This window comes from Oxyura jamaicensis, chromosome 4, assembly GCF_011077185.1.
Source record: "Oxyura jamaicensis isolate SHBP4307 breed ruddy duck chromosome 4, BPBGC_Ojam_1.0, whole genome shotgun sequence".
Lineage (NCBI taxonomy): Eukaryota > Metazoa > Chordata > Aves > Anseriformes > Anatidae > Oxyura > Oxyura jamaicensis.
Window position 1 is genome coordinate 9,369,437 of NC_048896.1, and position 22,301 is coordinate 9,391,737.

The following is a 22,301-nucleotide window of genomic DNA, read 5'->3' on the forward strand; positions in this document are numbered from 1 at the left end:
TAGCAACAACTCTGCAGGTCTGTGGGCCAAACAGTACAAGGGAAAATGGGCCACTCAGCAAATACATACCTGAAACATTACAGTCTTTTCACAACGTGGACATGTTGTGATCTCTCTTTATCACACAACCTCAGAGTTGTTGCTTAGGTGGTGATATCTCACAGGATTCTTAAATCTCAGACCTGCCAGCTCCCTTGATTTGCCAGGCCTGCTGGCCTTTCTCTGAAATATGCAAAGCAAAACAGAGATAGAAATCGAGGCAGGCATTTTTCAACTGCTTCAAGTATCCATCTACAGCTGCAAAGGCAATATAAAACCATTGTTCACAAACATCCGCTAAGAGGTTTCCCGTGTGGCCTTAAGCAAACCACTTTTTAAGAAACAAACAAACAAACACAACAACACCTTACCCACTTCCCAGCACTATGAACTTCTCACAATCAACCCACACTCATACTGGTATCTCTTTCTATTTTACAAACTCCAGTACTGAGCCAAAGCTAGATGGTGACATGGAAGCTGGTTTACAGAGTTTCAGCTACCCTTCAGCTTTAAGTCAAATGTATGTGCAAAGCATGTCCCAGATCCTAAAGATGAAGTACCAATGTTTTCTATATTTGTGCAAGGTGGAAGTAACTACCGGCTGGATTTTCAAAGACATCTTGCCAACCAGTGCAATATTAAAAGACAGATATCAACATCTGAAAGCCCTGGAAGCATCTGAAGATCTAGCCTGGTGGCTGTCCACATCAATACACAAGAAAAACTTTCAAACATAGCTTATTAGAAAAAGAGCTGTCTTTCTAACAGTTAAACTACATTATGGCTGTAGTATAGAACCAACTAATTTAATGTTTTGACCATAAAATCATAACTTTGACAAAGACATAAGATTTAAAATTACCTTTTGTGTGATTTCAATAGGAGCTTATTATCCAAATGTCAGGTGCAATCAATAACATTACCTTTAGGTATATCCCAGCGTACATGATTTATTTGCAGTAATGTTCCATAATTACAGCTGATGTAAAATGACTAATCAACTTCACATTTCAACACTAATTCATCATGGTTAACCATTCTATTCACAACTTCCCCCCCCATTTGCTATTTAACACATCTTTAAAAGCAGTTGAACGATTCCTAAATAAGCCAGTGAAGCACTGTTCTTCATTTAGATTTGTATTTTTATATATACGTACACATACAAACAGCTGACCAACACTTTTTGTTTGCCCATTAAAATATTTTAGCAACTCCAAACATTAGCCAATTTTCAATGCAATTCACAGCAGGCAAAATGATAGAATATTTGACAAGTGACAGAAATTAAGCCAGTTTCTACTTCCTTTCAGTTCATGTCATTTATTTTATTGGATTACAGTTATTAGAAACTGGGGGAGGAAAGTGGGCAGGAAAAGGGGGGATTAGGTTTAGTTGTTCAGTCGACAATGTAACTTACTCATTTTGGTACATACTGCAACACCTATTTTTATACTACCCATCGCTCTGCTCTCCCCAAGATGTGCCTTCACCCACACACCACTTGTGCACTGTACAAGTCACATCAGTTATGTAATGGTAGCATTTTGGCTTGGAGATGTAGTCTTGTGCCACAGCGTATGAAAGTGGAAACAAACTCATAGAAAGGAATCAGCAGAAGGACAGACAGGGGGTACAAGTGGCTTGATGCAGCCCCCAGATGGAAAGGCACTGATGGTTTTGAAGTCCCTCAAAAAAAGAAGATCTAAAAAAAAAAATAATAATAATGAAGAAAAACAAAGGTAGTGCAGAAAAATTCATGGCTTTGAATCTGAACAGTTATTAAAGAAAATCAGACACAGAGGTCTGAGAAACAACTGTTTCTCAATAAATCCACTTTCTTCACATCACCTTCCTTCTTATTTTTCTTTTAGGGGCCCCTTCCTCTAACAAGAAGGAACAAAAACTATACCTCTAGTTTTGAGAGCACAGATCAAGTCAGACTTTTTTTTTTTTTTTTTTTTTTTTTTTTTTAAGTCCTTCCATGACAATACTAGGTACAGCTATCAGTAATATATTTCTATAATTCTGTGTTTTGGCACTACTGACTTCGCTTCCTATGTGTAAAAATGAAATTTCAAATTAAAGGTAATTTTTCCTTTTCTCTATCATTCAAAAACTGTAATTATAAAACAGTAATATGGCTTGCTCCCTCACATTAGTAAAGAAACAACTTATGAGAGGAATTAAAACTAAAATCAGACCTACTTTTTTCCTGCAAAACATATACTGTTATTGCTCATGTGAAAATCTGAAATAGGAAGTTAAGACTAGTACAATAAATCATTCCAAATGGTACAACTATGTTCCTTTCTTGTACATAAATTTCATATAACCATTTAAAATTAAGGGTGTATTTTTTCCTTCGTTGTACATTGGTTAACAATGAAAAATACTTCTCTATTTCAAAGCTTTCATAAATAACATTTAAGAGAATTTAAGCAGATCATAAAGAAAGAATAAAAAAGAAAAAAGATTTAAATCTATTTGTAGGAAAATAGAGTAATGTGTTAAAAATCAAACTTCCATTTTTCATAAACGAGCAAAGAGACTGGTATCATTGAAAAAAAACTAGGATCTTGAAGGCTGTTTTCCTACCCTGCTAGGACAAACACTAACCTGTTACCTTGCTCTAGTGACAACTAAGTAGCTAGACACTAAACTCCCTATCTTTTCTGCAAAAGTCAACTCAGTGACATAACTTAAAAAAAAAAAAAAATTATATAGAGGAGATGAGATGTATGATCATGTTGTCCACAATTATTTTGAAAATTACCATCAACCAGATTCAACGCTGAATACGTTTCAGAGAAAGGTCAGTTATTGATAGTAAAATGTCATTATTAAATGATATCATAATCTAGATGACAAGCACAACAAACAGAATTCTAGATATCCTGCAAGGCAGCCAGCATGCTTTTCTGTGCTGTGTAGAGAAACAGATGCATACAAATAACTAATAATAGTAAAGCAGAGTCACTGAGTAATTCAAAAGATATAGTGGCTCTCCTTCCTACAGAGATTAAAATTACATAACAAAAATAAGATAGTAACGAGCTAATTCCATCATCGTCATTATTATTAGCCCGTATAGTTTATGTAAATGTTAACAAGGGTTGTCAAGACAGTTAGATGATAAAGCATATACAGCAGACAGATTGGTTCAGTTTAGCATCTGAATTTACGTTTTAGCTGCAGAGAACAATTTAAATATGAATTTCATTTGAATTAAAATATACAAAAGGCTTTTCATAAAGGCCTTGTTTCCTATAGATCTATATGAAAAAAAGCTGTCACAAAAATAGATTTATTTTAACAGCTTCATTTCTAAAATCACAGGAGATGGACGATACGAAAGTGAATGGGCTCAGCAAAGTAAACCTCAAACAAATCCACTTTATGCTATGTTTTTCCAGGGATGATTACAAACTCCAGCACATCTCTCTTTGGCGAATACCTGCATGGTCCTCCCAGACCTCATCCCTCCACAGAGGCAAGCTGCATGCAGCACGGGGCATTGCCTGTGTTTTTGTTATTAATAACAATAATAATAATAAATGTTTTTGTTATTAATAACAAAAACATAGGGATCAGTGTGTTTTGTTATTAATAACATTAACAGACTATTGGATTGGACATGTTTTGCTTCAAGTTTTTATCCTTAATAAAATGGAAAAAATGGAAATAATATCTATGTGTTATAACTTATTCATTGGGAAAAAATAGCTTTATTTTTGCCCCATTTGCAGACCCACATGGACTTTCTAACAGCAGTGTAAACCACTGAATAAATTTAAATCCCTCTCAAACCACTTTTTTTCTGCTTAGTCACATTTTTCAGATCCACATAGGAGAAAAAAAAAAAAAAAAAAAAAAAAAAAAAACATGACCCATCAGGGGCCTGCAGGCTGTAAAATGTCTAATGTTTGTAGTTTTTATTTAATGCTAGTAAGCTTGATTAAGGCAAGGTGAAACAGTGTCTGATTTTTCCAGTATGAGACAGTTTGCATATCCCCTAGGGTTTTTGTTCCATATCTGTAGGAATCATGATACCTTCTATGAAGTCTAGAATCAATTTTCACAATGCATGCTCTAAATAGATATATTAATAGTGTTTCCAGAACAGACATCTACAGTCACCAAAGCAACACCGCACATCTGGAACAACTTTTTTTTTTTTTTTTTTTTTTGAAAGGGTTTGGAGTCTTAGAAAAATACAAACTTAAGTTAAATTTTATGAGCGCAGAAAATCTGGCTGCTTCAGGCAACCAGAAATGCTGAAATGTTTTTGTCATTTCATTTGAACACCCTTGTAATAATATTGGTGTGCCTCAGCACACAAAGCACATTATGGATATGATAAGAGGGTAAGCTGTGAAAACAGAAAAAAAGATTATGTCAAATGAAACTGAGGACTTCAGCAGTGCTAACTGTGACATCATTGAAAGCCACAGAGAGTAGACAGGATTTCTGAGGTTCATCCAGTGCATGTGAACAGGTGCAAAAACACTTGACTGGAAATTTTTAGGAGAAAGAAAGAAGCCAACCTCATTGGCAGTAGCAACAAGCTGTTATACAACTGCTGCTGTACTGAAGTTCCTGGTTTCTGTAAGGTGGCTACAGTTCACCGACAATTCATTGCAAGTCTTCAGGGTGTTGGTGTGGATAACATCAAAGCATTAAATCTTTTTTGTTTCTCCATTGCATAAACGAATAAAATTGGGATTATGTATGCTGGCACATACACCGTGCATCTACAGGTCATAAAAACAACAAATCCAGTAAATTGCAGTCGCAATTTTTGCCAAGTAAAATAAAATATATCATCACTTCCAGAAAAAAAATAAATCCACTAACTGTTGAAAGTGAATGTTCTACTTGTATAAAAAGTGATCTAAATATTACTCTCTACCACCAGCATGAATTTGAGGAAAAGGAGTGTGAATTTTAATTACTATGCTACTGAGAGATACTTCGCTGCAATTTAAAAGCATTCTTCATGTTTATTTAAAGACTTTAAGAACAGCAAAAGAAGAGCTGCATTATAATTTTTGATTGTATTTGGAATTGAAAGCATGCCTTTCTCAGTTTCCATCCTCCAAATATTTACTTGTTTGAAATTCAGGATTTTAAATGACTGAATTTTTTAGTAATTATGTGAATAAGGAAAATTTCCAAACGAAATATGTCCACTATGTGCACTTCAGAGACAAGAAGAGGAAAGTGAACTTAAACAAGAAATGTAACCTAGTGAAGAGCTATCAGAGTTAAAGCCCACTCGTGTGTGGAGTCCAGGTGGAGCTGAGAGTACCTTGTGGGCATGGAGACTTAGGCAGCAGTGGTAACAAAATTAAACTACAAATAGCAGTTCAGAGATATCAAGATTAACGGGTAAATGGAAAGGGAAAAAGGAAAAAAAGGAAAAAGCAATCCACAGAGCATGCCAGGTACAAGGAAAAACTGTGAAAATGTGATTAAGAAGGGCACCATAGGCATGGAGAAACCCTTCTTTTGGTTAGGAAGACCCTCTGTCGCATCATGAGACTCCACTGTCATTGGAGTTTGGCTATGGTTTCATGAAAACACCTACAATGATTTTACTGTGTATAAAACATGAAAGATGACCACATCTGACAAATACCAAGTCAACAAATTCAAGATATTGGCCTAAAAAAGCATCATCTATATGCATTGCTAGCAACCTTTAGCTATGACTATTAAGTTTTGCTGACCACTAAGTTGCCCTTCTGGACAACAAATGCATAGAAATTGTGAGAAAATAACACAGACTGCATTTGATATTTGTTTTCCTCCACAATACAGTGCTTTACTATGAGTATGGATACTTGTTAAGATTATTATTTCAATGCATTATAATTTTATCTCTGGAATTTGCATTTATATTTTTGTTTGTGGAACGCAGGTAAATAACAACGTTAAGATATCAAAAAAACAAATTTAGTGAGTTTTTTTGCCATGGACTATTAATATAGACACAGCTACCTGCAATAACAAGGCAGGAAGAAGGCCCAAGTGGGGGTACTACACAGCTTTAATTTTCAGTCTCAGAGTCTCCATTTACAGGACAAGTTTCAAGAAAGAAATTTAAAAAGAGATGTAAAGGAAGGTTTGCTCATTTAAATTCCTGCTGAGGTTGCATAAGCCATAGATTTATAATGTTAATATTTTCTGCTTCCATAGATATGACAAATATATAGCTTGTAATTAAAAAAAAAAAAAAAGAAAGAAATATAACTAATGACGTAGTTGAGTTTTAGATAATGAGATAGCATCTTGGAAAGCATAATTATGGATCCAAGGGTGAATCTGAGGCCATTTTTGAGTGCTTCTAACTTTGTAATTGCTCTGAGATTTCCATTGGCTAGTATAATAATAATAATAATAATAAAAACTTAAGACCTGGTAAAAATTAAGTAAGTCTTGAAATTGTTTCATGTCTCTGAAAATCCTTCTCCGCTGAACTATAGTGCAGTGCCAGTAAAAGAAGTGGAACACAGCAGGAAGAGCAGTGCCTGCCAAAGTGAAATGATATAGCAAAACCAAGGGAAAGCAGAGAGGTGAAGAGCTACAACACTGTGCTATCAAAATCTAGATAATTTTCCATCTCCTTTGAAGTGTAGTGCTCAGCTGAGCCAGAGATGAAATCACACAATATTTAACAGTTAAAATACTGTTTAAGATACAAGTCCAAAGTGCCTATTAATTAGTTGTTGAAAAACCAGATCAAGTCTTTCTGAAAACTTGCGTTTAAATTGCTTTCAAGTCTGAATTATGATTGCTTTGTAAAATTAAGGTAAACAATGGCACATCAGATACTGAAAATCAAAACCATCTTTCTGGCTGCCTTTATGAATTTGCAGTTGCATTCTGCTTTGTGGAAAGGCTATCAGGAGCACTTTGTTCTCTGCATTGCACCATTCCTATAAAGACAGCTCTTTTATTTCTCAGAAGTAGAATTTACTTTTCCTCTTGGCTGATGGGATGACTGCAACCCAGTAATTTATCTTTGTCTGTAAAAACACTTCCTGATACTGCTTCATGATGTTCTTTAAATGATGCTACTTTCTACTCTTCCATTATCGTGTTTGGTTGCACATCAGTGCTGCTCTGTGGGGCTCTCATCCTGCTGTTCCTACTCAGGCAAGACTCCAGCAATGCCTCTAACATCTTTGCATGAGCAGGCTCGCTGCACACAGAAGATATTATATTCTTTCATTATTGAAAAACCAAGAGGGAAACAGTTTTCTCCTTCCCACTTAAAGAAATGCATTCAAAAGCTCAAAACATAATTAAGTGCCTACTTCAAAAGTCCTTCGTCCAGACTCTCTCTCAGAGTTCCTTTAGTACTGTTGAATTGTTATTAATTCTCTGCTATACTAAAGGTACTAAAGTGTTTTTGCTTTTACTACAAGGAACTGGGCAAAACCGTCACCTAAGTGAACCATAAAACAATACTTACAAACCTAAGGCTGTCCAGGGCAAGGGCTCTCTCTATGCCTGATGTCAAAGTATCAAGCAAGTGTGCCCTGCTGGGTGTGAAACAGGTGTGAAAGCAAATCTGTGCTTCAGACAGAAACACACACACATACCACCTCCAAGGCAGAATAAGCCAGGACTACTGTAACATGCAGTGACATTTTTGGGGGGTGTATTTGGTTATCAGTACCTGCAAGGTATTAGTGATACCTAAATAGACATTTTTGAGTGTACAGGATGGTCCACTACAAGTTTATTTTTTTGTTCCTTTGCATTCATCTTTCACCTTTTCCATCTTATTCTACCCCACTGTATCATGTAAGGTATCAGCTTCCCAGATAAAAGTTAACTGAAGTCAGCTGGAACCAATTTTAGGGGCTATGGCTTTGCTGCTTGTGCCAAGCTTCCCCCTCCCTCCTGAGCTCCCCCTGAGGAGCCTCTTAGAGTCTGGAGAAAAAGTTTCTGAATATCCTAAGTGTTTTCTTTTGATAAACATTTAATAAAGGTTAAGTTAACTCAGGAAAAAGATGGGGGTGGGAGAATTATGAAAATGAGAATGTTTTTAGTGAAATTTAACTTATTTCAAAGAGACTTCCAAAAACAGTCACTTCTTAGGAATGTGTTTTCTGCAGAAAGCTCCTTTGTGACCGATTGAGAAAGCACAGATCTAGCAAATACATTATAGTCACTTTGCATGCTGTTAATTTCACTGAATTTTCAAGCATAAATGAGACCATAGAGGACAAGTAACCTCTTATGAAATCAAAAAAAAAAATAAAAAAATCATACCACAACTAGATGGACTTCAGATGAGCTCTTTTCCACATTGGTGACATTTCATAAGTTTTCTGAACAGAATGGAATTTATGCTGTGGAGAAGCAAGTGAATAATATGCATTTTCCCTGGAGCTTGTCAATTTTATCACTTTGACCACACCATAATCTAAGCCACTATCAGCATCATCAGCATCTTTTGCAACAAATCTGTTTTTTTGCAGCAAGTCATTTGAACACACAAAGTATCACCAGTAAAAACAGTCCCACTCATTATCACTTGTAAAGATTTATTTTCAGACATTGTCAGCTATCACGATCAACCTATAAAAAAGATTAATGGCTATATGTGTTGATTAACATCCCAGTGCAAGTCTTTACATAAAAACAAGAAAAAAAAAAAAAAAAAGAAGGCAACAAAACTGAAGCCAACAAGGCACATTAAGAGCACTGTTTAGCTTATTCATATTTAACATGTTCAACCTAGTCTTAGTATCCCCTTACGCTATGTATTCATTTGTAACTAGTCTAACAATCCATCATTTGCTGTTCCATAATGTTCTTTCCCCATCTTGAGCCAATATAGCCGCTGCTATCACTTTGCACTTAAAAGCACTGTTTCTGAAGGACTGAATGAAATACATTAAATTTACATTCAGTTGATGGGTAGCCTGTCACTTCTGCCATTCTCGACACTCAGTACATCTTTTAACTCTTGTTTTCCAATGTTTTTCTTCACAGATCTCTCCTGCAGCCCCCACACATGTATTTCTGGTGTTTAGGCTTTTCTTGGCCTCAGCATCCACTCACTCAGTTCCTATGTGATTTAATTACCTGTCCTTCCCAGTTCCATCGTACTATCTTCATTTCCTAACAACTCCAAAGCTGTGTAAATCCAGCACCCTGCTCTAAAGAAAACTCTTTTGGCTCTTCCTTGAGCACATTCCACCTCAGACTCCCTACACTGGCTTTAAGAATCCACAAGCCTTCTGCTTTGTCACTTCAGCTCTCAGACCTCTTTAAAACGTCCCTACTGCTGGAGGACTTCCTAAGCCTCCTTTCACTTCCATTTCAGGTAATGACTTATAACTCATATTTGAACTTGAAAACAGGTATATGCGCACAAATGTATATATATGTGTATATTCATCTGTCCTCTTCCACAAAGATACCTGCTGATCTCCCACAATTACCTCCACAGGTTCTGAGACACAAACTTGAAAAGGTCTGAGACACCAGTCTCAGAAATTCACAGGAGCTCAGTACTTGGTGGATCACCTGGGGAAAGAATTACTCATTTTGTTTGAAATTATCAGCTCTGCCTCTTCAACAAGAAAACAGCCGCTGCTTGAACAGAACAATGAATATTCTAATCTTCAGAAAAAACAATTTGGCTGCAAAGATCTGCAGGTTTACATAACAGGAACTTTTCAGCTTCAAACAGATGTGCAAATGGGAATTTAAAGAACACTGAAAATTGATGAAGAATCCTGAACAGCTGAATGACACAAACTGCAAGTGTTACAGAAGAGAAATAAAAAATAAAAATAAAAAAAAAAAAAAAAAAAAGAGGCCCTTTTCTATTTAGAGGAGATGACATGAGCTGACACAGCACACTACAAGGTCAGTACATTTGGAAATCCCAAAGAGGACTGCAGAGCAGACACATCTGTGGAGTCAGTGGAAGGGTACACAGCTGTCTGTTTTCTTCTGATGATCTTGAGAGCAAGGAATAACTGGTTTAGATAGTCAGGAGAGTACATACCTCCCTGAGATGAGATGTCACAAAATGGGAATGCCCAACACTGGCAGAGTGCTAGGGAAAGGGAGTTGTAGAGCCAGAAAGGGAGTGTAGAGTCAGGAACACTCCATGACCTGCCACCTACAGCAAATGAGCTGCCAAAGTCCCCTTCTGAAGAGATCACAAAAGGTCCACACAAAGTCTCACGTTCTCTGGGATTTGAGAAAAAAACATTCTCAAGTTTGGGAAGTGCACAGGGTAGGAGTGGAGACCCTGACATAGCTTCTTGCCATATCCAAGAAGCAAAGGGACCCAACTGGGCTACAGCAGCTTTTGTCATGCATAATCTCTAACTCTACCACAAAGGAAAGGGAACATGGAGCTTCTTAAGCATTTTGGAGGTTAGAAATTAGAAGAAATAGCACACACAAGCTGTGCTGCATGACCATGCAGCACGCTCTTGCTTCTGCTTGCAAGGATAAAGCCCTCAGAAACAAAAAGTTATTTTTAAAACAGGAGTGGAAGCCTACAGCATGACAAACGGGCAATATCTTCTTTAAATGCACTGCATTTTGTTGCAGCTCTAAGCATGCCAGAGGCACAATATAAGTTTCTCCAAAGCTGCATTTTTATGAGCCCATGGGATGTATCTGCCAGGAGCAAAATCTAGCAGAGGAGAAGTGCAGGGCAAGTTCCATTAGCACACAGACACCAGAACAGCAAAGGCTAGATAAAATGCAAAAGCAGGTAAGTAAACCAAGCACATATGAGATACAAAGAAGCAAGTCCAGGCTTTCTCCATCTTGATAATTGCAAAGGAATTTCCTTCCATCTAAAACATTATTTAAATAACAGTATTTTGAGATTCACCATTACCAATTGCATGAGGAACTGGGCCGTGTTGGGCTACTGGGAATGGCAGGACTTGAGAGCTGAACTGCTTGCAATTCCTTCCTCCTAGTGTTGGATTTTTTAGTCTTTAAACACAACTAGGAGAGAATTTGATTTAGTTACTGTCAGTAGGAATTAAGGACATCTGGAAAACAAAGGATAGGAAAAGAAAAAATTAGCATATTTACAAGAAAACTGCAGTCCTGCCTCTTAGAATAAACTTCGCAAAAGTATGCAGATCTGGAAGCAGCATATTTGTTGATATATATATATATATATTTTCCCCATGTACTTAGATCATAAATTTTCCTTCCCGTGTACACGTGTGATGATTTGGATGAGACCTTAGCCCAAAAGAGAGTGACCAAACCCATTCATAACACTCATTATGACAAGGACCACAGTGCATGGTTTACATGGAAGGATAAGGATAACTAACAGGAATGAAAAGCCAGGAAAAAGTAACTTATTTAATTCGCATTTTGTCAGTCAGCTGACTGACAAAGCAACCGCAGCAGTCAGTTGCCAACACTTAGTCCTATCAGGAAAGCAACTAACACCCTATGAGAAACTCCCCTGACAGACAAAAAAAAAAAAAAAAAAAAAAAAAAAAAAAGGCTCAAAAAAAGCTCATCCACCTACTACAAACCAAAGCAAACACAATCACTCCCCTTGGTTCCAGAGGACTCCTTATTAAATTTTCCAGTCTTGGCACAGTTTATCCCTGACCAGAAAAGCGGAAATAAATACATCTGCATGCCACTACACAGGGGATTGTGGAGTCAAGGAAAAAGCATTGAAATGTATACTTCAGAGCCCCCTCAACCGCACTGACTGCAGATGACTTGCAGGAAAACAGATCCTAAATCCTTCTCCCATTCACTGGCCTACTGTTTCAGCCCTCAGCTCACCACCATTGTGCTGACACAGGTGTCATGGGAGACACAGTATAAATCATAAAAGGTGCACCCTACAAATAACCCCCCATTGCATCCCCCAGTAAAATTTTACTTTTAACTCCTCTCAACAGCATTAACAGGAATGTCACACAAATACACCCTCTCCTTTGAGGAGTTGACATGACATGACATCCAGGCACACAATCATTGTCAATATTTAATTCAGGTGCATAGTTTTTTTTGTTTGTTTTGTTTTTAACTTGTTCTTTTTTAAAATAAAATATCAGGTTAGGAAATACAATAAAATCATACTACAAAATCCATTTTCAGCAGTGATGTTCTGCATTTTGCTAGAATCGCCAAGGTCCTCTCTTCTGTCTTCCTCTATTGCTCTCAGAGACTATTCATTCCCAACACAATCATTCACATTTCAATTTTTATTTTATTATACTTAGATATGATGCAACCTGTATTTAACAATGCATTACCATTTTCAAGGGCAAATATTTTTCTGTAATCCCTGCTATGTCATTATTCTCTTTCTATTACACATACTTTAAATGTCAAAATCCATCTCCTAGAACTAATCAAATATAAAACAAGCCTAGCAGGAGAAAGTCAGCTTGAAAGGGGTATTCCAGATGAAATAAAAACTTAAATGTCCTTTCTTTAAAATAGACCTTGCCTGTTATTTAATTTACTTTCAGGTTTGGAAAAGATCTCCAAGGGACAATGTATGGTAAACCAGAATCATGTCTATCTCAGCTCCGCTGAAACTACCCACCATCTGGGGCAGCATATATATGGCTGAAGAATTAACCTGAACATTATGAAAGGGCGTGGTGGGAAACATATCACCACCAGCTTTGATTTTAGACTCCCTTTTACTCCCAATAGGCCAGCAGTAAAAGCATGAAAAAACGTGTTAATGAAATGAATATTTTATGAGGATGGAAGTGTGTCAACATTACATGTTTAAGTGCTTTGAGATTAAGCTTGAGTCACATTTTCCATAAATTCCCTTACCTATACAGCTTGCCAGACCTGCTTCACTCTCGTTAAATACTTTCCAAACTCCATCTCCTTCAGCAAATAAGGAAATACATCAAAAGTCTTAAGACACCTGATGTCTACTTCTAGGATACGAAATGTTTAGCTGGGATCTTGCCTCCACTCCCAGCTGATGAGCCCATTTAGATTACAAACATGACGCTGTGCATTGGTCCCCAAACACTGGATAACACTGGTTATTATGTTTCTGTCAAACTTGCCTCCTTCTTGATTCAGGTAAGATGCTTGACATAATTTCTATGATTTGTATGACCTTGCCAAGGTCTTTGTAATCCCAGAACTCTGATTTCTCTTATTTTGGACATTCTCTGATAAGAAGCATACCAAATTCTTCCTTTACCAGAAACCATGTAACCAGTTTGTAAGCTGTAGTGAATTAATCACTGAAGCATATTTCACAGCTTCAACAAGAAGCCAGCTTTAGTGCTTCACAGTCCCCCATAGCTGAGGGGATATGATTTTGCAGCTAAAATAATTTCTTAAGTCAAATTCATTATTTACTTCTTTTATTTCCCACAGTAGTCTAGATAATTCATGCAAAAATCTTCATCATTTTTAAATTATTATTATTTAATATTGTAAAGTCACAAGAGCTCTCTTTAGTCTAAATAAACTTCTGACTGTCCCCACCAGTCTCATATTCTATATTTCTCATCTCTCCACACTTTGGAAACTTCTGTTTGTCTGCAGAATTCTAGAGCGTGAAGCACAAAACTGCATCTCTTTAGGATAATATCAAAATTCTTGCAGTCACTACTATAAGCTTTTAGTGGTGAAGTGAAGCAGTTCCTTTATATCTATACAGCATTCATACTGTTGCCAATGGGAGTAAAAAACAAAAGTTTTTCACTCTAGTCAATCAAGACCCTGCTTACAGGAGCCCCATGCTGAGTAGTCAGTAAGGCTGCCAGTGGCAAGATTCCCCACTGTGTAAGCGTGCTGAGTTTACAGCCAATTTTAATGTACATGAGCTTTTCCATGAAGCTTTAAATCTTTCATATTACAATATAGATCTTTATAGACATTTCCCTAATTTGTAGTGAATTATCTTACATTACTGTACCTTTCCCCTCACTGAAGTTTACAATACTGATTTGGAAGGGCAACTCTGATATCACACAAGAATATACATATATATGCACACATATACGTGTGTGTATAGAACATATATGTTTAAAAATTAAAAAGGGTAGATTTAGATTAGATATTAGGAAGAAATTCTTTGTCATGACAGTGGTGATGTGCTGGAACAGGTTGTCCAGAGAAGTTGATGATGCCCCAGCCCTAGAGGTGCTCAAGGCCAGGCTGGATGGGGCCTTGGGCAGCCTGGTCTAATGGAAGGTGTCCCTGCCCATGGCAGGGGAGTTGGAACTAGATGATCTTTAAGATCCTTTCCAAACCCAAAGCATTCTACGAGATATATATATATATATACTTATGTAAATATATATATATATACACACACACACACACATACTTACAGGGCTACATTTATTAAGAGTTCTCTCCCTTCTTCAACCTCCACACTAGTCTAAATATTCATGTGCCATAGCTGTTGTCAAAGACAGGCATATATTACTCAACTGAATGCAAGTAGAGACAAAAATAAAAAGGCATTCCAAACTGTAGGCTTCTTAAATATAACTTCAGTAACTGAGAAAGACAATTTTATTTGCCTCCCAGAAGAATGTGTTTTAATAGAATAAAAACCTACCATCAAACACATAGATATCCAGGAGAAACAACTGTGCCTTGGCAAGATCTTCTCACCTGAGAATACAAGGCTCCAATTGCTGGTTTGTGTACAAAAATCACACTAAAACAGCTGCTACAGAACCCAAAGAAAGGGGAAGAACTATTAAAAAAAAAAAAAAAAAAAAAAAAAAAAAAAAAGGGACATTCCTACTTTCCTGGAATGGAGAAAGATGTAATTGTTTTTCCTGTATCACTCCAAAACTAGATAAAGTTATCATGCAGTTACAGCCAATTTCAGAGAAAACAAAAACAAACAAACAAACAAACAAAAAAACACACTGGCATGATACTTAAATTGACAGCAGGAGCTTGCACACGCAGTAGGATCCCTTCTTATCTCAGGGACTTCAGCAAGTGGGATTCTGTGAGGTTGCTACAAGTATTTATGGAAAGATAATACTTTTTAAGCAAGAAAATTGTGCACAACCACCTGGCTTTCACACCAAGTCATCCTGGAATTGAGTAATGCATTTGAGCCTTTCAAAGACTATATTTGGCAATTTTAAAATATACCCAGATACCACCACCCATACATCTACAGCAAAATCACATCCATAAATATGCCGTGAACAAAACAAAAGCAAAGGATAAGGCAAAGGAAAAAAGCATTCAACAAGGATTAGAAAAATAAGGAAGACATATACACAGATATTCATGGCTATTAGGCACCTGTCATTAGGTGCTAACTTCTTTTTCACGTCATCCTCTCCTTTTTAAATCTTAATACATGATGCTTGTTTTGTCACCTTCAGAAAACAAACAAAACACACATAAAAAAACACCACTGCACTGAAATTTCAGTGGAAGTAGCCCCCTTCTCTGAAGTGGCTCGACTTTTATCTAGCTGCTCTCCAAGCACACTGGGTGGGTGCAGCAGAGGCCAAGGGTTTGCAAAACAATTAGGCAGCCTCTCATGGAAGTACCACTCCCTGTGCTGCACTGATTTAGGCTCCCTCATTGCTCAGCAGAGGGTGCAATGCATGCTCAGAGTTTCAAAAGCCAGAGAGAAAATAGAGAAATGGATGAGAGACTTGTTGATGAACATAAATTACAGAAAAGGCCCTCAATCTGCCAACTCAGTATCTTAGAACAAGGCAAGGTAAAAAGTGGCACATCAACAAATATAATTACTTACCTTCCGGCTGAAATAAATTATAAGCTCCTAAGCCTAGCAGACAGTTCTGAAGCCTGCAAGAAAAGCAGGTAAGAGAAAGGTAGCTGCTCTGAGGGCTACATAGTTCTTAAATCTCTTCTCATTTTTTTTCTACACTTCTCTAAATTGCAAGAGGGCCTAGAAGTTCATTTTCTTCAAAATCTTGACCCCATAAAGTATATGAAGCCCAGCAAGAAGAGTGATCTGACACCAGTCCTGCATCTTTCTGGACATATTTTTCCTTCGACTGAAGCATGTGATTTACAGTTTTGGGAGAGCACTAAATGGAAATGCTCTTTCCTTCTCTGCAGCTATGAGTCACTATCCAGACACCACAGTAAACTCATTTACGCATTGAGCAGAGGTAACTCATCACCCTCAGCCTTATCTATGGGCAGTGGTGAGGAGCAGGCCACCTCTCAGCATCTCTAAATCAAGGCTGATTCAGACCATGAACAACAAAGGAAACTGCCTGTACTTCCACAGATTACTAGGAGTCTAGAATGAGCTTTGCCTCATAGTCTGAGTATCCCTGCTAGTGGATTGGCAAGGGGTGATTATCTTACCTGGACCTCAGCACTGGAGTTTGTGGATTTACGATGGCTGGAGGATGGCAGTCCCCATGCTTAACTCCGAGCAATGCAGTTGACTGATTTGTTGCTTCACTGACTTGTGTTTCAATTTACCTTTTTCACTTCACCTTCTGCAAAATCCTTGATATGTCATCTACTTCCCAACAGAATTGATAAAGAGAAAAGTGGAAATCAAATGGTGTTAAGTGAGATGCAAAAATGAAATGGTTGAAGAAATGACATAACCCTGGGAAAATTAATTACAAAACTGTCGTCCAAAATGTCATCAGGAATGGAGTCGCACATATCCCAAGGCCTTTGATAGAGAAGGTTTAATACCAAATCAGGAGAAGGAGGAGAAAGCAACTTTCAACATTTCACACAAGCTGGAAGCTAATCAAAATTCAGCCATGAAGATGACATTTCCCTTAAATGAGCTCCCCTTTAGCTTGTCAAAATGGTGACAGTTAAAATAGATTGTACTTCACAGTTTAATTACTAATGGATTTTGTTTTATTCTTTGGCCATCTTCAGTTTAGCATGGGCATTGAATTTATTTTGCTTTAAAAATTAACGTAAAGCAAACATTCTTTTTCATCTTCAGGCTTACTTTTACAAAACATTAGCAATATTTTTTTTTAATTAAAAAGCCTAAAATTGCAGTGTGTGGCAGAATAGCTAAATAAACAATATGAGTGAACATTTCAGCATTTATTTATTTTACACATACATAAATCAGATTTATTATTCCAGCAGATTCCTGGGCTTGGAGCCACAAGGCCTCAGACTCCTTTCTCCTCTGTATGCTCTCAGCTAGAGACACCAGGATTTATTCACTGCTAGCCAAAATCTGAAGAAGCCACTTAGAGGAAAACAAACCAGCCTTGCCATTCCAAAGAAGAAAGTAGAGGTCTGAGCTTTGTCACACCAGGATACCAACAATGACAGAAGGGTAGCAAACACCTGAACTTCTCAAGGGGAGCCCTGAGAAAGAGATCTGGAGACTTTGAGAAGAAATCAGAAAATAATGGAAATGCCAGGGAACATGCACTGTTTACAGCTTGCAAAGAGTAAGATTATACAAATAAGTCATGCTCTGAGAAGTGGCTTTGTCCTGTAATAAAATCCAATTTTTGTAAAACATTTGTCTTCATGGAAACTGAATGAATTTTCTCTGTCAAGTTATATATTCTCCAGCAATCAGGTGACTGAAATAAAGGCTAAGAGAAATTTGTTACCTGCCCTGTGCTTAGGGGGTTCACACTGAAGATGTGTGTGTGCTCATAAACACCAGTCTAATGCTCCTAAAACATTCCTGCATGCCTCGCAGTTTACTGGCAGCAGTACAGAGATCATGTAAGTACCAGCAACGGGAGCATCCTTTTAGGGACGGAGAAGGTAAAATGTCCATTCCGGTCTTACAAGCTTCTCTGCCATCCTCAGCACAATGACCAAAGGAACAGCTTAACTGTGTGTGACCATAAGCAAGGGTAGCCCCCCTTTTTTTTCCCCCAGAAATGTCAAACCTAGAATTGCTCGACAAGGGCTGACCCATGCAGGTGCTGCCTTGTGTGATACATCCACCATTTACACTGAGGCTCTTCTGTCCGTGCAGCAGTAAATGCCAGGTAAGGTGCTACACACAATGAGCTTCCCTGGCACTGTGTGCTGGCCCTGTGGCTACCTAACAAAACAAAACAGCCACATACTTATGATGATGTTACCAAGTAAATATTATTGTATAAATATCAATGGCAGATGAAAAAAAAATAAAAATCTTCCAATACCTTAAAGTGCCATAAGAGAAAAATTAGCTTCCTTGTTAGCTCGGAAGAAGGTGAAGGTTTTGGTTTGTACCTAATAAAATAACAGCAGGGCTTTCAGAGTATATGCCTTGAAAGAAAGAATAATAATACATAGATACCATTTATGAGCAGCAGCCTCTAAGGACATAAAAGAAATAAAAGGCAGTGACCTAAGGAAAGCAAAGAGATGTATTATCAGAGGTAACACCCAATGGTCTGACTGACAGAAAGGTCATTTCAGGGCTAGCTTAGGTCCCTCTTCTGGACCAAAACAGAGACTACAGCAAAGAGCTTGAAAAGTGATAGTAATGACTTGTTGCTATGGTTATGGAAAAGAAAGGGCTAACTTTTCTCAAAAGCATACTCAAAGAAGAAGGCAAGCTACCAAGATTACAAGCAATATCAAAATGTGTAGTTTTAGATTTCAAAAATGTTTTTCAGTGTCTAAATCACACACCTTTTCCCACCCACCCTGTAAAATTAGAGGCTCCAGGCAGCCAGGCAGCAGCATGAGAAGTAATAGGAACCTTATGAGACAGTCCCTGAACACGTGCAGTGTCAAGTGTCTAAATCTCAGCCTGCTTTGCTTTCTTTCTTTCCACATACATTCATTCTTATTATTCATTTTGACACTCAAGTGGAATGACAACTTCATTCAAGGCTTCATGCTTCAACCCCTAAGTCAACTCTTAGTCACCGTCTCAGGAGAGCTGGATGATTCCCCTCCTTACAATCCAGTAAATAAAAGACTGCCTTCTGTAGAAAACACACTAATCAAATCATGGCTATCTTGCGTGTTTACAATAAGCTCAGAAGTTTCAATAGGGATTTTCATACTGCCTGAACCACATCATCCAGGGCAGCTGCCCCAGTGAGCAAGCACCGAGCTCAGCAGTGATATGGGAAACACTGCTGTAAACGCTTACTCAATCTTCAATACAAGATGTACTCGCTTCAAGATTTGCACTAGGCAAGGCCCACCCTGAACCAGCCCACAAGTCATCTGGAAGAAAAGAGGTCTCCCTGTGAAATCTTTTTATTGACTCCATAAAACTGCTTTCAGTTCAAGTCAGTGTGATTTCTGTCACAGACTGCAGGTAGATTCACAGGCTGATTTTTCCTCTGAAATCTACCTATCCCCAGGCTAAAACAGCTCTGAGTGTAAGGTTTGGAGTAATACAAGTATACAAATAACCTGCATTTAGATCTCTGTAGTAAGCCTCCTTCTGCCAGAATGGATTATGCTGCTGCTTCGCAGTGGCTTTCTGGCCAGCATATTGCTTCTGCTCATGCAGCAGTACCACAGCAAAGTCTGCAAAGGGTTAAACACACCTGCAGGCCTAGAGCTCACCATCACATCTCCCGCCCTCTGAAGTTGGCATGTAGGCAGGAAAGGCAACACTATGTCATCTTGTTCCAAACCATATCATAGCCAGTATTAGAAATACTTCAAGTTCCATAGCAAACACATACAGCTGACCAACCTGTGGCCAAGTACAATAAATGCTGCCTTCCCAAAAGTGCTGGTGTTCCAGCCACAAATGAGCAACTGGCAAATTGGTAATTTAGATTACTCCAAGAAAAAGCTACATAACCTTGAAGACAGTTCTGAAATTTCTGACTTCCAAACAGTAAAAATCATACATTATGCTATTAAATTATAAAGTAATCTCAGTGTTATACACCAAGACAATAAATTTACAGAGCTCAGCATCCTGGGTTGAATGATAACAAAAATATTTTTTCTGTCCTGAAGGCCGACAGCTTCTCTGCCCTAGAGGGAAGCACTTGTGAGCAGATTGCTTTTTATGAAAAGAGAGGAATAATATTTACATAAGGAAGGCTTTTTTTTTTTTTCCTCCCTCTCTCTGAACTGGCATATGCATTTTATCTGTAACAGTAAATCAGGCAATTTCATGAATTCACAGCAGCATGCTTGATTCTGAAGTGTTCAAAAATTTAGAAGAAACTCACAAACTACAGACACTAGATATTACGGAGAGAGTACTGTAGCCCCCCTGATTTACAGGGAGTTTGCTGCCTTCAAACCACTCAACATTCTTTACAACTGTGTTTTGCTTTCCATATGTTTTCCTTTAGGTTGGGCAAAACCATTTCATTGTCCATAATATTACCTGTCCCAAGCTGCTCACCATCCCATTATAATAGAAGATCTTAGGAGAACGTAAAGAGAAATAATTTCCTGGGTCTTGGCCAATGTCACATTAGCAGAAGAACCAGTCAAGGCAAAATTCCCAAAATATGGTAAAGTAAGGAAAGCTTCACAGAGCATACGCGTCCTTTTTGAGGTAACTTTCAAAAGATCCCAGGAAGATAGAACCCCAGGGTCTGATCTTCCCCCAAGTTCATTTCCACCAGAAAGGGTTTGTCTGTTTGTCACATTGCTCGTGAAATTCACTCAGGCTCACCAGTCTGGGTAAATGCACATCTCTTTTAAAACAAGAACTTTTATTTATTTTACCTGTTCCTGCCACCCACCTCTTCCCTCTGCATCCTTCACCATAGCAAAACATAATTTTCATTTCCCTTTCTTAACCCTATAACAATGTTTCTGTAGCTACATAGAAATGAGTGCAATCAAAACAATTCCTATTATACCCGTTTCAATAATAAAAGATCATGCTTCACATATCCTGAACATATCCATAGCAGTACAATAAAACCTTCCTTCACACCTCCCACCTACTGAAGGCTAAAACACACATTTTCTGACAGAGATCATCATCTCTCGTCTACCATCTTTCATTAGCTAATTTCAAAGCAACTTACAAAAAAGTCCACATCATCAAGAAAATGATGGCTCAGAGAAAGGAATTTGTCTGTCAGGAGGTAAAATAAGGGTAATTTCATGAACACAAGCCTGCATACCTTGGCAAATGTTTGCTTGCTTGTGTATGGCAAATCTGATTTTTAGTTTTCGTACATGGAGACCCTCTTTCTCTTCTGGGATTTTTACTTCAGCTATGAGCCTTCATTTCATGAGATGATTGTAGTGATAGGCTATACTGATAACAAGTTGTTATAATATTTTTAAAATATTCTAATCTGTTTGTATGGGAGAAAATCAAGCCACAGCAGCTTTCCACAGAACAGTAAACCATACCACTTTAATATTTATGTATGTTCACATGTATCTATGGTAACAGCAAATTATATTGCATTGCCACAGTACTCACACTTGACTTTAGGTGATCTACTGGCTGCTACTGGAAACCTGTAAGGCATCCAGTCAGTACCTCTCCCAGATTACAATCAAATCTTAGCACACATCATGCTTTCCAGAGCTGAGCTCTGGAGTGGAAGTTCTGTCATCACACCTTCTGAAGAGATTTCCAAAAGTTACCATGCCTTGTGTCCGGCATCTTCATTTTGTTGGCATTTACACCATGTAGTTTTTCCTTCTTTTACCCCTAACCTTTCTTCTCTCTCTCCTTGGTATTTAAGGCAACACCCTTAGTTCTCCCATCATCAGCTCATGCACACACATCTAACTCCCACAGAAATATCTTTGTCCTAGAGACATCACAACTCCTCTCCAACTCCCATCTTTTCCCTAACACTTTTCTAGTGTTGCTCCCCAAAATGAAATTGCTGTTCCAGGGCTCCTCCTGCTATCACAAAGAGCAGAGTTTTGTTGTTTCTATCTTCCAGGATTCAGCACTGACATTTTATTATAGTTGTCATTTCTGCAGCCTCATCATATTACACAGTCATGTCTATTTGTTTGACCTTTATTACCCCTACATCTCCCAGAGCTTTACTAGCCACCCCCTCTCAGGTTTGATTTATTTATCTTGGATTGCAAACCCTAAATTCATTAGCTTGTCCTTTCACAGAATGAATCTCAAAGTAGTTTTTTGGCTGCACTTGGAAAATCTCTAGATACTTTTGATTTTCTTCCTTGGCATTTAGAAAGGGATCTAATTTGCTATAATCTGCCACTTTTGATACAGTACTGTTTGTTCACTCTTTGAGATCATCAAGGAAAATATCAGCATCAGAAAAAAAAAAAAGAGATGACAAGTTACTGGAACTCCCTTCAAATCATCCTATGAGTAAACAAGACACCCTCTTTTTTCA

The 22,301-nt window shown here is 37.8% G+C and overlaps 1 protein-coding gene across 7 annotated transcripts in view; it reads right to left on the reverse strand.

Moving 5' to 3' along the window:
• Positions 1–22,301, reverse strand: part of HTR2C (5-hydroxytryptamine receptor 2C) — a 228,745-nt gene that overhangs the window by 110,223 nt on the left and 96,221 nt on the right. The window contains exon 1 of one of the 7 annotated variants that reach the window (XM_035325241.1): positions 15,806–16,026. The exons of the other annotated variants lie outside the window; for them this stretch is intronic. The gene's annotated coding sequence lies outside the window, so the exon portion shown is untranslated. Of the gene's footprint in view, positions 1–15,805; positions 16,027–22,301 lie in introns of those variants that run through there. 7 annotated transcript variants of the gene reach the window in all.